This window comes from Rattus rattus, chromosome 2 (genome assembly GCF_011064425.1).
Source record: "Rattus rattus isolate New Zealand chromosome 2, Rrattus_CSIRO_v1, whole genome shotgun sequence".
Taxonomy (NCBI): Eukaryota; Metazoa; Chordata; class Mammalia; order Rodentia; family Muridae; genus Rattus; species Rattus rattus.
The window spans coordinates 137,777,406-137,793,831 of NC_046155.1; the positions used below are offsets into that span (position 1 = coordinate 137,777,406).

The 16,426-nt window shown below is 37.2% G+C and overlaps 2 long non-coding RNA genes across 2 annotated transcripts in view; both read left to right on the top strand.

The window, feature by feature from the left end:
• Positions 1 to 1,747, top strand: part of LOC116892020 — a 51,087-nt gene extending 49,340 nt beyond the window's left edge. The window contains exons 5-6 of the long non-coding RNA XR_004386890.1: positions 808 to 850; positions 1,618 to 1,747. This is a non-coding gene — a long non-coding RNA (uncharacterized LOC116892020). The remainder of the gene's footprint in view (positions 1 to 807; positions 851 to 1,617) is intronic.
• Positions 1,748 to 3,774: 2,027 nt separating this feature from the next.
• Positions 3,775 to 16,426, top strand: part of LOC116892021 — a 71,523-nt gene continuing 58,871 nt past the window's right edge. The window contains exon 1 of the long non-coding RNA XR_004386891.1: positions 3,775 to 3,978. This is a non-coding gene — a long non-coding RNA (uncharacterized LOC116892021). The remainder of the gene's footprint in view (positions 3,979 to 16,426) is intronic.

A 16,426-nucleotide genomic window follows, 5' to 3' on the forward strand; every position in this document is an offset into this window, starting at 1 on the left:
TCTAAGGTAAAAGGAAGTTTAACCTAGCTACTGAGTTATATGACCTCCTCTGGTAGAACAAAAGTGGGGAAACAGGGCTACATGCACAAGGACATGCTGGCCCAGGGCAGGGTTGTTGAGAAATCTTACTACTGCCAATCTCAGGAGATTTCAAGGGTTTGGACATGACTTAAGCTGACTCTTCTTCCAGGCTTGCTTCTCATGGCCCTGTATCTTCCCAACCCCACAGCAGAACCTTATGATTTTTGTATAATATTTGGAGTGTTAATTTTCATTTTATGTTGAAATATACATATTTTCTGCTGGCTCGCAGGTCTTCAGTCCGTTTCCCCCACACAATACCAGATCATGTTCCCTCTCTCCCCATCCCCATCCCCTTTCCCTCCCCTGTTCCTCCCTTCCTTCCCTTGTTCAAATGTCTTTATCGAAGCTAATTTTTCATATGTTTTGAAACAGTAGCAAAAGTTCAATTTCTCCATCTTTACCTTTCTTTATCTGAATATCATGTTACTTTTGGTTTTAATTGCATTTCCTCATGAAGTTTAGATGAAGTAATAAACCTTTGCTTTATTTGGGATACTCTTAGTCTCTAATAGCTTTGATAACTAAGGTCTTCTTAAAGCCAGTAAAAATCCATCGGTGATATTAATAGTCTTAAATATACTCTTGGACGTTCAAGTATTATGTTACTCATTTATCCTTGTGTTTTTTATTTTTTTTTTTATGTCAGGTATCTCTGATACGGAATCTCAGTGTACTTTTTAGTGAGGTTGCAAATTCAAGCACTAATGCAATGTTTCCTGTCAGCATCCTGAGAAGATCACACTGGAGACCACTACTCTGATCTAAGGTAGTATAAAGTCATTTGCTTTCCACATTGACTATTTATGCAGTAATTAGATAAAAGTTTATATTTTGTTGTACTTTAAATTTTTCATTCACTATTTGAATCTGGAAACAACAAAATTCATTTATTTTTCAAAATCTCAGAGGAAAATTGGTTACAGAGGCAGAGTGAGACTGCAAACTTTCTGAATATTGGGATCCTCACAACATTTGGTTGTGACAGAAAACAAGGTGAATTGTGTCATCACCATTTCTGAGATTGTACAAAACAGATTGAACAAAGCAGAATTAGGCAAAATTTAACTTGCAGTGCCATTTCATATTTCCAGTGTAGTGTAGAATGTGTTTACTTTTGCTTGGTTCCTTAAAAGGTTGCCAAAATAGGTGGTGTGTTCTGGCAACTTATTGTCTTTTGCTCTTTCTTTTCACTGGATATTTCATGCATAGAATCATACTTATTTAGGTGTATTATGTATCTAATTCTTTAGTAATTATCCATAGTATATTTTGATGAATTTTCTCTCTTAATGCCATCAAGGTCATTCTTATCTCCCTACCTAACTAATTTTATGAATATGCAACAAAACCCCAGAAAATCTAAAGAACAAAACATAACACCATTACAACATAACACACAATCAAATAGCAAACAAATAAAATATGGATTTCATTTTGTTTTGGCCTACTATTCCTGGGATGAAGCCAGCCCCAGGTTGTTGTTGATATTCTCAATATCTCTATTAAGAAACTTGATTCTTCCTTTCCTTACAGATATAAACTGCCAGTACTTTCCTGATGAGGAGTAGGACTCTGTGTTTATACCCTTAACCAATGCTGTAAGTGTAAGTAGTGTGAAATATTGGAAGTTTTGTCTGTTCCTACTGCTTTAGAAGCTTTCGTATAATATAAAAAATATGATAATAATTATGATGTACTCACATTAATCAATTCCTCATGTAATACAATTCCTTAGCTAGATATGCCACTGTTTAAACCTCCAGTAGCAGGAATTAGTTAAACAATTCTGGATCAGTGGCCAATGTGTTCCCATATACCCTAAGTTCAAACATGAATAGTGGTGCTAAAAGTATCATTTACACCTTCATCACCCACAGTAAATGGTCCTGTTCTTGCCTCAATATTTTTCATCCATTGAATGTGCTCAGAGACCCATAATAGTTACACAGTTTATAGAAGTGCTTCAATCGCAATCCAATGGTCCTGTTCTTAAACATACCACTTATATCCTCAAATATGGAGAAATGTAGTTTGTGCCCAAAAAGATATTGCACCCCTATTAAACAGATTTCTTGCTTCCAGAAGTAGTTCTGCATGCATGTAAAAGATAGAAGGCACCTCAGTCAGGGATGACATTAGCCGAAATACCGAACAAAGGGGAGATAGAATGTGAAGAGACAAGCTCCTGTAAGATATGCATGGCTCCAGGTTGAAGATGGGGTCAGTCACCCATCTCAAAATTTTAAACCCAGGATTGTTGACTAAACCATCAACCAAACAGTACACATGAGTGACCCATGGCTCCAGCCACATGTATAGCAGAGGATGGCCTTGTTAGTCATCAATGGGAGGAGAGGCCCTTAGTCCTGTGAAGGATTAATGTCCCTGTGTAGGGGAGTGCCAGGGTGGGGAGGCAGGAGGGTTGGGGTGTTGGGCGGGGGAGCATCGTCCTGGAGGGAGGGGCTGGGGGAGCACCCTCATGGAGGAAGGGGTAGTGCGGATGAGATAGCGGATTTCTCAAGGTGAAATCATGAGTGGGTAATAGTTGAAGTGTAGATAAAGAAAATATCCAATAAACATGAAAGAAAGGAAATAGAGGGACAAAAGTGTAGCAGAGACACAAGGAAAGGCCATACAGACATCACTGTACCTAGGGTTCCATCCCATCTGCAGAACCAAACCCTGAAAGTATTGCTAAGGCCAAGAAGTGCTTGATGACAGGAGCCTGGTATGGCTGTTCCCTGAGAGGTTCTGTCAGCACCTGACTGAACTTACAGCCAACCATCAGACTGAGCCTGTGCACCACAATGGAAGAGCTAGGGGAATGACTGAAGGAGCTGAAGGGGATTGCAACCCCATAAGAGGAACAATATCAACTAACTGGACCACCTAGAGCTCCCAAAGTGTTAACAACCAACCAACTAAATAATATACATGGGGGATTCATGGCTCCAGGATGGCCTTATCTGGTATCACTGGGAGGGCAGGTGCTTGGTCCAGTGAAGTCTTGATGCCCCAGCATAGGGGGATGCTAGTGCAGTGAGTGTGATTGGATGTATAGAGAAGCACCCTCATAGAGGCAAAGGGGAGGTGGATGGGATAAGGGAGTTCACAGAGGGGAAACTGGGAAGAGGATATCATTTGAAATGTAAATGAATAAAATGATTAATAAAACAATGTAAAAGAAGTCATACCAAGCAGCTATTTTCTACTCTACTATTAAGCTTGATCGTGGATTTTAATTATTTCAATCCCCCACCTTCGGATATTTATGCATGGCATAGTGTGCCTTTTTATGCTCGTGGATCATTTAACTCCTGATTGTCCATTGAAAGAGTTTTTCTCTCACAAGGGCCTTATATTTTTTATCAGATTATCTTGTGCTCCACATAGAGCCTCCGTTCTAATCATTCTCCTCTTTTCCTAGGTGATCTATGGCAAGGGAAGAACAAGAGCTCCGGACTGCTTCATAACCTTACGAAGATATTCAAAAGTACATAAAACTAGAAGAACTTTTTTTTCTTACAATCTTAGAATGTGGAGGGAATCTTACTTAACTAGTGTACAGTTGCCAGAGGATACCTATGGAGTTTATTCCCATGCTGAGATACCAATTCCTTAATACTGTCCACAGCATTCTTAGATACTTCCTTTTTTAAGTGAGTCTAGCAGAGGCAAAATGTTCGTAGGTGTTCATACTGTAATTAAGAATTATACAAAAGAGTTCATGCATAGACAGTGGACAGAAAGGCTCAATTCTGCAACTCATGTGTTATCTTTGACTTTTTTAAAGGAGCTGTTCACTAGAGAGAAGCTGCAAGGAATGGAAAATTTGATGAGCCACACTGAGGAAGATTGAGGAAGCAGAGAGCTGACATCAATTCACATTATGGCGTAATCATTTTTCTATAAACGGTAAGTTTATATTGAAATGGGAAATGTGGAAACAGCATAGAATTGTGATCTTTGGTAATACCATAATTTATAATTGTAACATTCCACTAACATTTGAAGTATCTGACTAGAACATATTAGTTGAATTATAGTATATTATTGATATTTCACTAGGGCTTGTTTAAGCAATATAGCAATGCAATTTAAATTACTTCATTTCCTTTACCATTAAGTTCTATATCATAGACAGAAATATACAAATATTAACAAAATAAATAATTCGCAATTAGACCAATGGCACATTTTAGTAGTATATAGCCTTTTCCCAAGAAATTGCTGAGTTTGTGGTTTATTAAAAACAAAATCAAGTTCACAGGATCTATCTAAAGTTATTATAGTCAGTGCTAACAACATGTCAACAGACATGCACTGTTTGACTCTTACTAAATCCCAGCTAACATCTTAAAAATAAAGACAGAAGAGCATTAAAACATAATTTATTCTCTCAAACAGTTTTATAACATCTCATATCATGTATGAAGAATATTTCTTATTCATGGTCCTTTCCTCTGAAATAAAAGTTTCACACCTGTAACGTGCTGAGCAGCTCAGGGTATTCAGACAGCACAGATATTGGCAAGTTTTATGAACATACATTGAGCACTTATTAACAGTGAATAGTTTTTTATGGAAGGAGGACTCTGTTGAAACTGTCTTGGGTTTGGGTACTGATCTCTTCTTCTGCTTTCCTGCATCATTAACTACCCTCTGGCAAGTATTTTTAGTTCAAATGCCTGTATATCACACATGCTTCAGTAACAGAAACCTTTCAGCTGAGTTCCTTGATCTGGACTTCATTGAAATGGTTTTTGTAGTTGATCTACAAGTCACATTGATTTATGTCTCCTAAGAGGAGATCACTCAACAGGAGCATAAAGACGATAGTTATTTTCTCTAGGGTCAGTAAAGATCTCCTAAGTTACATACTTTGTTATGTTGTCTGGCCATTTTCATACATATAAAGTATACTTTTGTGTATAATGTTAAATTTATTTTTTTGCTCTATTTTATTGGATATTTTTTATTTACATTTCAAATATTATCTATCCCCTTTCTCAGTATCCTGTCCAAAATCCCCTATACCATACTCCCTTCCCCTTTTCTATGAGGGAGTTCCCCCACCCATCAATCTACCCCGTCACGTCTCTCCCCCTTGACAATCCCCTACGATAAGGGGTCCAGCCTTGGCCGAAACAAATCTTCTCCTCCCACTGGTACTCAGCAAGGCTATTCTCTACTATATGCAGCTGCAACTATGGGTCTGTCCATGTGTATTCTTTGGATGGTGATTTAATATCTGGGATCTCTAGTTATTAGGAATTGTGGTTCTTATGGGGTTGCAAACCCCTTCAGTTCCTTTATTACTTTCTCTAACTTCTCCAATATTGACCCCATTCTCAGTTCAATGATTAGCTGCAAGAGTCTGCCTCTGTATTTGTCATAATCTGGCAGAGCCTTTCAGAAGACAGCTACATAAGGCTCCTTTCAGCATATACCTCTTGGCATCTCCAATAGTGACTGGGATGAAGGCTGTATGAATTTGGACAGGATCCCTAGGTGGGGCGGTCTCTCAATGACCATTCCTTCAGTCTCTGCTCCAAACATAGTCTCTTTGTCTCCTATGAATATTTTTGTTCCCCCTTCAAAGAAGAACTGAAGCATCTGCACTTTGTGCATCCTTCTTCTTGAGCTTCATGTGGTCTGTGGATTGTAACTTGGTTAATCTGAGCTTTTGGGCTAATATCCAATTATTGGGGAGTGCATACTTGTGTGTGTGTGTGTGTGTGTGTGTGTGTGTGTGTGTGTGTGTGTATGTGTGCGATTGGGTTACCTCACTCTGGATGATATTGTATAGTTCCATTCATTTGCCTATGAATTTTACGAAGTGATTATTTTTAATAGCTGTGTAGTGCTTCATTGAGTAAATGTACTACATTTTCTGTATGCATTCCTCTGTTGAGGGACATCTGGGTTCTTTCCAGCTTCTGGCTATTATAAATAAGGCTGCTATGAACATAATGGAGCATGTTTTCTCATTGTATGTTGGAACATCTTTTGGGTATATGCTCAGGAGTGGCATAGCTGGGACCTCAGGTAGTACTATGGCCAATTTTCTGAAGAACCTCCAGACTGATTTCCAGAAAGTTTGTACCAGGTTGCAATCCCACCAACAATGGAGGACTTCGTTTCCACATCTCCTGCTTACTGAAGGGAATTTTGCCTGGTTTGAATCTCTGAAGGTCTTGTGTGTTCTGCCACTGTCTCTGTGCAGTCATATATTTATTTGTCTGTCATGGATAGAAGTGATATTTTCCTTGGAGTCATCTATTATGTATGGCTCTTACAATCTTTTCACCCCCTCTTCTGCACAAATCCATGATGCTTGAGGAGAGAGATTTGATGAAGACTTCCAATATAGGTCCAAATTATCCAAAGTCTCTTCACATTGTCCACTTGTGGGTCTCTGGGCCATTTCCTATCTGATGCAAAATGAAGCTTCTCTGGTAAGGGTTAAGTAATACCTTGATTAATGACATTAGAGATCATTTTATTGATACATTTTCTTATCCGAATAACAGTTTTAAGCTAGAACCTATAGCATCTCAGAATCTTGGCAACTTTACCAGTATCAGATGTGCGTCCAACTTATGGAATGTCCCTTAAATCCAATTAAGTTGTTTGTTACTTCTGTATTATATGTGGCATCATTGAAGTGATGTATATTACACAGAGTTCACTTCTATAGGTTTCCTGTGTTGTATCTAAGCAAAATTGATGATTTATTTTTTTTCTGGTAATGTGCCAAGTACATTTCAACATTATGGATGCTCATTAGGACCAGTAAAGTTTCTAGTTTGGAAGCAGATCATCTTGTCTATGTTCAGTGTTTTAAATTCATAATATATTCAGTTTGTGGAGAGTAACTGATACCTTAACAGTAACATGTGTTACTGGGAGGAGAATGGCATTGACCATTGATACACAAAATTAATATACTCCTGACTTTGAATTTTTTATTTGCTGTCACAATATGTCAAGGACGTAATTGTTTCACCCAACATATGGTAACTTCATTTTAATTACTTTCAAAGTATATTTGAAACATTTTTCAATGAATATTTCAATAATCAAATTAAATTATACAGGTAATGCCGTCACATAATTTCTACTCTTTTTGTCCACCTGTAGTTTCCTTTTTTGTACCTTACTAGCTGCCAAATTCATGGTCTACTCTTATAAAATATAATTAGACATGTTTAATTACTGACTAAAATATCCATTAGGCATTACTTATAGGTATGTGTGTGCTTAGCTAATTTCTTGAGACTTAATAACTTAATAAGGGACTTGTCCCAGGAGAAATCTCATCCTCTCTCCCATATCCCCTATTTCTTACCTGTAGGTCTTCAGTTAGCAGTGTGGTTAATAACATTTTCCCCAATTCACATTGGTAAAAGAACATGTGGCATCATTTAAAAAATCTTTTTTGATATTGCCATTTTTGAGATATTTTGGGTCCAATTTTCCTGTTGCAACAAGAAGACACTTTCCCACAGCAGATATATTGTTTCTCTGGATCTTACACCTTTTTCTATGTCTTCCACAATGTCTTTGAGTCTTGGTTATAATATGTTTCATGCCCCCTCCCTCTTTTTTTTTCTTTTTTTGTGTTAATTTATCAACTGGTGTTTGGAGCACAATAATTTATTCTTTGCATTTGGACTAGTTGCGTAATTCTCTTCTAGTCTTCATCTGCTTTCAAATGAAGTTTTCAGTGAGGGTGAGAGTTACATTATATATGCCTCAAAAGACACAAAATTGAATTGTAGTTAGAAATTATTCAGTTTCAAAAACATGGCTGTGGTGAGCTTTCATGGAAGATCTAAAACTTCACCTTCATGGACTGCTGACCAGGTATATAGTATACGGGATGATTTTTCTTCTAAGCCATGATATAAGTCTACTTACTCACCAGGAGTAGTGTGAACTATTGAGGTATGGCTTTGAGCAAGCAAACCGTTAATACTCTTGTAATAACTAAGATTTTAGAAATGATGAAACTTAAGGAAAGATGGTAAAATCATAATGTTTACTCATATGTTTTGTAGCAGTGTTATCTATAGGATAACAATACAACATTATGGTAAGGAATTTACCAATGTAAAGCTGATTGATATTGGACACTCTCTGTATCATGTCCATATTTCAATGGATTCTCAACTTATTAAGAAGTATATTGAATGTAGTTTAGGACTTTGCCTGATGTGTGGGGCCATGTGTCCCATGGGACATACTCATTGCCACACTTAAGTCATGATCTTGTTCCACTACATGATTTGGGTTCATGAGGGAAGAGGAAAGACATTTCCCTATTTCTTAAGTTTTCATTCCAGTATTTAGGAACATAAAATTGCAACTTGAAGATTATCTCAGGAGAAAGCATAGAGATGAGGAAGAAGATTGGAGGATTATATGCAGGGTATAAATTTAAGGTCCTTGGAAAACTTTAAGTGTGTTACATATCCTTTTTAGAACAAAATATGCAGGCTGGGGATGTGTCTTAATTAGCAACACACTTGTCTTACAGACATGAGTATGTGAATTTTCTTTGTAGAATAGGTACGTAAAATTCAGGGGTAGTGTGATTTGTGAACTACCACTCCAAGACAATGATAGGAAATGGTAGACAGACTGTTTTTGCCCCTTCAGTTAGACTACTTGGCAAATCCTAGTCCATTATGAAACATTATCTCAAAAAGCAGAAGGAGTAGTATTCAACATCATTAGAGTATGTTCTATATGATAGAGCAGATGAACACATGAATTCCCAACAGTTAAGACTATGCAAAAGATTTGCATCAGTTTAAGGTAGAAATTACCCCACTATAGCTGGAAGAGGGTCTCTGATCTGGGTATTTATTGGCAATTTAAAGTCTGTGGGATATGCACGAGTAAGGTTCTTTTAGGGATGTTTGCTCTGTGAAGATACCTGTTCTTAGTAGCTTCTCCCATATGAATGCAGGCAACCTAAATTTAACTAATTTGTAATACATATATATATTTACATATATATATATATGTATATATGGAATATACATATATATGTACATTTATGTAAGTACGTAAGTGTGTATGTATAATTTTGTGATCATGTTTTTCTCCTCACCTCTTCCCAACCTTCTCAATGTCTTAACCCATTTAACTCTTTACCTTCTTTATCTCTTTAGAAAACCAACAAGAAATATAATTCTAAATAGTAGAAAATGCGTGGAGAAGCAACATAATAAAGACAAGAGAATTTCATATCAAGAGAAATCAGAAAGTACACTATAACAACACAAATTACAGAGGCTGAAATATATAAGCAATATATCAATAATGTAAAAATAAATTCAAACATAGCATTAGGAAGAAAATATCAATGATACAATGAAATTTGTTTTAACTTGGCTGTCTTCTATTGGCATGGACACTGCCTTTTTAATGTGGTTTGTATACCCAGTAAGAATTCATGGGAGAAAACTTCATTTTCCTTGTGAGTAGTTGACAAATGAACATATGTTCCTGGTAAGGAAACAGATCATGAATTTTCCTTCTCAGTGTTGGGATCTCATGGGGTTTTGACTTATATAATTCCTCTTAAATAATGCCACTGTCTCTGTGAGGTTATATGTGCCAGTTCTGTTATGGCTTGAAGTCATTCATTTTGTCTTTGAATCTCATTGACTTCTGTAATATTTTACCCTCCTGTCTTAGTTAGAGTTTTACTCCTGTGAACAAACATCATGCCAAGGCAGCTCTTATAAGTAGTATATTAAATTGGGGGCTAGGTTCAGTTTTAGATGTTCAGACCGTCTTCATTAAGGCGGGGAGCATGGCAGCACCCAACCAGGCATGGCACAGGAGATGATAGCTTCATTTGAAGGCTGCTAGTAGAAAATTGACTTCCAGGCAGCTAGGACTAGGGTATGGAAACCCATGCCCACAGTGACATGTACTGCAACAAGGCCACATATACTAATAGTGCTACTCCCTTATCCAAGTATATACAAATGATCACCCCTCCTCTTTAGCAAATTCTGATTTTTTTTAAAAAAGTAAAATTTGTAATTGACTATAATAGTAGTTTGACCTCTTGCTATTCTGAGCATACATATTTACTTCACACATAAATAAAAACATTTGTTTATATACACACACACACACACACACACACAAACACATGCAAGGACATAATATTCTGATCAAATATAATAACTCGTGACTTATATCACTTAAGGAGAACTGCCCAAGAGAGATTGCAAAAACTCAATAGCACACTGTACATGGCAGCACGAGTAAGAATTAGAAGGACCAGAGAAATGGAATGAGTCCTTCTTGTATAGAGTCACAAAGAAGCGCCAAGAAGTAGATGCATGGTTAGTCCTGAAGTACCACTGTCTATTTTATCTATTGTCAGCTGAAGCGAAAGCCCCACTTAAATTACTTTTCCCCATCTCTATCTCATTCCACTTTCCATTTCTGCTTCAAAACAAAGGAAGGAGTGATAGCTCCTTGGAATCTTACTTCTCCCAGAATACAGTTTTGATTTTGCTTACTTGCTTTGACCTGTCTCTCTTTCTGATGATTCTGCTTTCAGATATGTCATTCTTAACTCAGTTGTTGATTCTAGTGTTGTCTCAGAAGATTTTTTACTTCATCCTTTGGAAACTGAAGGAAACCAGAGAAATTTTGTTTCTTATACTCACTTGGGGGACCTCCTCTGTTAAGAATCACTATGTCTAAACCACCAACCAAAGAGAAAAAATAGAGGGACCCATGGCTCCCTTCACATATGTAGCAGAGGATGGCCTTGTCAGACATCAATGGGGAAAGATGCCCTTGGTCCTCTGAAGGGTGATTGTTCCATTATAGGGGAATGCAAGGGTGAGGAGGCAGGGAACACCCTCAAAGAAGCAGGCAGTTGGGGGTAGGATAGGGGTTTGCAGAGAGGAAACCTGAAAGTGTAAAACATTTGAAATGTAAATAAATGAAATATCCAGTAATAAAAAAGGAGTTGCTATAACAGGGGCAGATCTCAACTGTCACCATGAGAATCTCTGAGAGATTAGAAATGTTCCATTTGACCGTTCCTTTACCTTACAACCTGGATTTCTGAGAGCAAAATTAATAGAACACAGGCATCAGCTTTCTTGCCATCATCCTACCTACCATTAAGAATCTTAGTGCTTCTACTTTGTCATCCAAGTTCAAATAACCGGTTACTGCTATGTGAAATATGGATTTTTTCTTTTCCTTTTCTTCTCACTCAAGTTTTTGATGACAGGTGACATGAGAGGCCTATACCTACTTTTGTAGAAAGAACTTCAGCCATCAGAATTTTTCTGTTTATTTGTAATCTTCAATTAGTGATGAGTGTGTCTTCATTAGCATTCTGTTCATGCCAATTTTTCAGTGTGCAAAGCAATTTTTGTTCATGTGGCTATCTTGTTTTTCTGAATTGTTTTTGGACTCATAAAAATTTTTTCCTATCATTTTTATCATACATAATATTGCAGTTATTGTATGTCCAGTGTTATCTTTATTTCCTTCATGTCTTTTTCTTTGTGGAAAAAATGAGGAGGGGAAAATTCAGGATTAGGACAAATTTTCAAGAGAGAAACAGTAAAGGCAATTCAAGAACACAAATGTGATGTTGTATTATTTCATCACGTAGAGTTCTAAGAGGAAGAAGTTTTCATGTCATAAAATGATGGAGTGATGAATTGACAATAACATCTTGGAAAGCATATGGAATGATGAGATTGAGGAACATGTAAAGAAAATATACAATAGGGACACAGAGAGAAGAAATGCATATGAGAAAAGACAGTCACACCCTCTTGATCATAGAAGGAACAGCAATTAGATTACCACAGAGGAGGATCCATTTGAGGGACCACAATAAAAATTACAAGATGACAAATGTCCATATAAGTGTATAGCCATTTGGAGATAGTGTGTTTTCTTCAAGCATGCTGTGTAAAGGATTTAGTAATTTTTGATTGTTGTTTTCACTAATTAATGGATTTATTCACTCTATAACCCAGTTACAATCTTCCTTTTCTCCTCTTCTCTCAGTTCTATCCTTTCAAATTGATCCCCTATTACATCCTCCCCTTCTAGAGAAGGGGAGGCCCCAATAGGGTACCACATTACTCTGCTAATCAAGTCACATCAGGATTAATCACCCTTCCTCTCACTGAAGCACATCCACGCAGTCCAGTTAGGAGAAGAAGATCCAATTGCAGACAACAGCATCAGTGACAGCCTATGTTCCAGTTGTTAGGGAACCCACATGATGACCAACATCCACATCTGCTATAAATATGTAAGGGAACTAGATCTTTCCACTTCATGTTCTTTGGTTGGTGGTTCAGTCTCTGTGAACCCCCATGGTCACAGGTTAGTTGTCACTGTAGATCTTCTTGTGGTGTCCTTGGCCTATCTGCCCCATTTAATTCTATCCTGCACTCTTTCACAAGAGTCTCTGAGCTCTGCATCACCTTTGGTCGTGGGTTTCTTCATCTGTTCTATCCACTGATGGATGAAGTATCTTAGATGACAGTAATTCAAGAATAGCAAAGTATCAATAATGTGTGGGTTTGGTTCTTTCCCATGGGATGGGTCTCAAGCCGGGCCAGTCATTCTTTGGCCATTCCCTCCATCTTTATCAAAATTTACATTTCAATGTGTAACAGTAGCAAATTATAGTTATGAGGTAGCAATGAAAATTTATGAGTGATGATTATCACAAAATTGTATTATAGGTCACAGCATAAGAAAGGTTGAGGACCACTGATATCGGGTGTCCTGTTTGGTTAACTGGTATTTTATCATAATCATAATTTTTTTTACATGTACATCATTTAACATAATTTTGCTGAGACAGCCAAGTCATAAACTGTGGTACTGGAATCCTGGTCAGGATAGAGAAGTCAGAGTAGCTGCCACTTATACACATTGCACTTCTTGTTCCACAGCTGCTGTAGTATCTACTTAGCCTTTTTGCTAGAATACCCAAACTGGGACATTACCTTGTGATAAGGTCCCACCCCAAACTCCAGTACAGAGGTGAGAAGCACTGTTAGACAAAGGAAAAGTTGGATAACTTCTAGCCATTCTAACCTCTTCCCTTACTATTATTCGGGACAGAAGCTAATGACTTCTGTCAATTATCTTCTACTGATAACATCAGGAGATTAAGAAAAGAAACGATGAAACTTATTTATTTGTCTCTTTACACTTTTACTCAGAGGACTCTCACTGGCCAGGCCTAGGTCTGTGTTTTTTAACTCTTTGTGAACCTGAGAGAAAAGAAAAGAGAAAAACAATGTCTGACTTATATTCAGACAGATAGATAGACAGACAGCCGACCAACACAAACACACACACACACACACACACATACACACATGCACACAAACACACACACACACACACACACACACACACACACACACACACACACACACACACTGGATGTAGCAAAAAGGGATATGTCACCACTGTATTATTGTTCTTAGTTTTTACCTTTCTTAAAAACTTACCTCTAGATATTTTTAAATCCCCTAAGTTCATAGTACGTTTACAATAATAATTCATGCCATGGGTTGACCACTTTTAAGGACTTAGAGCAGGATTTTTTACATGTTTTTCCATTAAGACTAGTACCTGACTAAGCATTCACTATATATTTTCTGGATCAAAACTTCATTGTAAGTTTAAAGCAATAGTTTTTATATTGCAAGTTAGAATATTTCTGACAATATACAAATCAGCTGCTTTATATCTTATTATTTTGAAGTTCTATATACATAAACTACTTCATCATTCATCTTTCTGTCCTTGCATCTACAATGAATTGCTCATTTCCTATTTATTTTCTATAGTTATGAAGGTATTGGCCTCATTGCTATCCTAGAATGAATGCTTTCTTTAATTGCCATTCATTCTAAGCCTGTTTTCTCATTGCCATTGAACTGTGACAAATAAAGGTTTATGGAGCTCACTTTGCACGCTTTATTCTACACGGGGGATGAAAATTGTTTGAGTCAATTTAGAAGTTTTATAATATTATCATTAGGACTTATGAAATCATTGATTCATCTAATCAGCATTACTATATTAAAGTCTATCTTCATATTGATGCTGTAGGAAATATGCCTAACAGAATAGAGAGATGCTCAGGAAATCAAAAAGCTATTTATTAATGAGAGGAACATATATTAGGAGGGAGAAACAATCCTGGGATAAAGTATTTTGTGTTCATGCCTCTTAGAGCACACACATCTCAGCCATGTAAAAGGGTGAGCCATTTCGAGAAAACTCACTTGTTTGCTATGTCCTTTCCTAGACTGTTGCTTAAAACCTTAGTTATACCTTAGTTCCCAGGGGCTATGGGAGCTATTAATGAGAGGAATAAAAGAAATTCCTTAAAATCAAAATCTGGTCTGGTTACATGAGGGAGTTATGTGGAGGCAAGATACTCAGACCCTTCTCCATTCCATTTTATGAAGTTATCCTATCAGTTTAGATATTAAAATTGAAGATTGAATTCAGGCCAGCAGTAATGATTTACCAATGCAAATTGAATCTAGATTGGGATCAAGAGAATTTAAAAAAAGTATAAAAAGGGTTTTTGTTTGTTTGTTGTTTGTATTTGGTAGATTAGCATACAGACAGGTGACAGTGTGTAATTTTGAATACACAGTAGGGGAAGAATGAAGGTAAAAGCACAGGTCCTATCTTGCCACTCAGAACATCCTTTTAGTATTAAATAACCGAGATGAGCCTGGAATATAGGAAGGGCATCCCCAAATACAGTGACTTCCAGTAGCTGGAGGATGAGACTTGTGGAGACAGTGTATGAATGGTTTGGATGTTTGGAAGAAGGAATCTCACTTGGAGGTCAGCTGAGTCTCCATGCTCACTCCAAAGGGATGAGAATGCTGAAGGATATTGAAAGAATGACTTCCTGAGAGGCACATAGCACTGTTAAATCCTATTAGGGCCATAGGTCTATCAAGTAAATGAGAACCAGGCAGTGGATGTTTCTGGCCATCAGTGTATAACAACAGATATCCCCGAGTTTCAGTACTAGTTGTATATTTTTGAAGCATCTTAGAAGGCCAGAAGACAGACTTAACTTACCAGTCTGACTTAAGCTGAAGAAGCTACTTATTTCAAGTAGAAAGAGTAGGTGATTTTTTTTAACAAAAGGCTTGACTGCCTTGTTTATGGTTTGTTCACTTTTGTTAATTTTTTTACAATGGCCATCCTGGATGTTAGATATCCTCTACTCAACTTCATGTACCTGATTAAAAATAATTGTGAAGGACTTGGGTATGGCCTTGTTTATCCAACACTCACTCTTGAAGCCACCTCCTGAGGAGCAAACTTCCCACCATGTTTATTACAGTTGGAATCACCATTTAGTCTCGAACTCTACTAAAAATGTGGAAAGTAGGACTGTGCTCTTGTGGCACTGTGTATTTTTTATGGCTCTGTGGAGGTTTTGGATGCAAAGTCCAGAGAGGAGAATTATGTGTGGGAACAGAATCTCAAGGGTTAGGTTGCAGAAAATAAAAATAAAAAAGAAAATTTCACTCTAGACAAACCTTGTAAAGTTTCACATGGATAGTCATTCACAACTATATCACTTCTTACTCCAAGTATGGGTCTTGGATCCATGTATTATGAATATAACCTATTATATACATCTGAGGTTAGGTTGTATATAGGAAGGGGAAGTATTTCATATTTATTGTTTGCTTTAGCTTTTCTGTCATGAAGGCAAACTCTGAAGTCATATGAAATTTTCCAATTGCTGAAAACAAAGTGATACTGAATTTGCCTTAAATTCAAGTGTGGAGGGCAAGGTTTGAAATTAGAGTAGACACTACTTGATTGTGTTAGTATGAAAAGTGCTGTCTCTGTTAGGAAACCTCCCTTAATTTATGGCAGCCCTGACTCCCTGTCCAGAAATCACATGACTGAATTCTGACATTATTCTTCCTTACTAATTTGAAGATAAAAGGCATAAATATGTTTCTTCAGATGGTATTACCAATGTCATGGCACATAGGTGGAAAACTGACTTCACCTGTGGTGGGCTCCATGTGACTCGGACTGTATTGACATTCATGGAGAGTCATGTTGCAGCATGGCCAGAATATAATATGCACATATTGCACTCTCAGTGGCAGCAGCTCTGACCTCAAGAGGATTTTTCCACACATATGCAGCTTTGTTATTTCAAACTCTCTCATTCCATTTTTTCTCTAAATTGTTTTTGCTAGACACTTTGCAAGGCCACAAGCCCTACATGTCTCCAAGATGATTGAAA